The sequence below is a fragment of the Sphaeramia orbicularis genome, unplaced genomic scaffold (assembly GCF_902148855.1).
Source record: "Sphaeramia orbicularis unplaced genomic scaffold, fSphaOr1.1, whole genome shotgun sequence".
Lineage (NCBI taxonomy): Eukaryota > Metazoa > Chordata > Actinopteri > Kurtiformes > Apogonidae > Sphaeramia > Sphaeramia orbicularis.
The window spans coordinates 144,414-145,296 of record NW_021941461.1 but is presented as its reverse complement, the minus strand read 5'-3'; the positions used below and the strand labels follow the sequence as shown (position 1 = coordinate 145,296).

General features: G+C 33.9%; 1 protein-coding gene across 7 annotated transcripts in view; it reads left to right on the top strand.

Annotated features, from left to right (window-relative positions):
• Window positions 1-717: 717 nt before the first annotated feature.
• adgrg6 (adhesion G protein-coupled receptor G6) overlaps window positions 718-883 on the top strand; it is a 55,050-nt gene continuing 54,884 nt past the window's right edge. For all 7 annotated transcript variants that reach the window (XM_030129516.1, XM_030129513.1, XM_030129510.1 and 4 more), the window contains exon 1: window positions 718-883. This exon is cut by the window's right edge and continues 71 nt beyond it. The gene's annotated coding sequence lies outside the window, so the exon portion shown is untranslated.

Below are 883 nucleotides of genomic sequence, written 5' to 3'. Positions count from 1 at the left end.
TTTCACATTTGCACAAAGTTTCTACGAAGAAAATGAGACTCAAGACAATAAAGATGAAAAAGATGCTGTTTTGTTTGTACCTGATGATTCAACAGTTTAATAAACTGAAGAATAAGACAAGAACTGTGGTCGTATATAATTATATAATAATCCAAAGGAAACTATGGGTTAGGTACATTATATATACACATAGAACACATTATAGATACAATATATATACATAGAATAAATAACACATATGTTGTATATACATAGAACAATATATACATTATATATGAAGACAACACAGATACATTATATATACACAGAACACTTTATATAAACATATACATGAAACTCATGTACATTATGTAAAACACATACATTATATATATAAATAGAAAAAATTACAGATACATTATATATACATAGAACACATTATGTATACATAAATCTTGGATTTGTCAGATCTCAGATTTGTGTTTATATTTGAACAGGAAGTCCACTGAGATGAAATCTGTTTTTCAGGGGAGACCAGATATATTATTATTATTATTATTATTATTATTATTATTATTATTATTATTGTTATTATTTTAACATTTATTCTATTTCTGTAAAAGTCATAGAATTAAAACGGTTTTACTGTGAAAATCCTAGTGTCCTTTTATTTTGACAGTCTTTCCAGATGTGCGCATGCGCCTGGAGTCCTCCGCTTTTCAGCGGATCAGCATCTTCTCCGAGTCCGGATCGGAGCCGGATCAGCCCGTGTCCTGGAGCTACCGTGCGCGTCCGCGTCACCGCGTCCTGCGCGTGCCTTCCACACCGGCGGACACTTGGAGCCGTTCGGAACCTTTGGTTCGGATTCTGTGGACGGATACGGATCCGACTGTGTGTGGAGTTT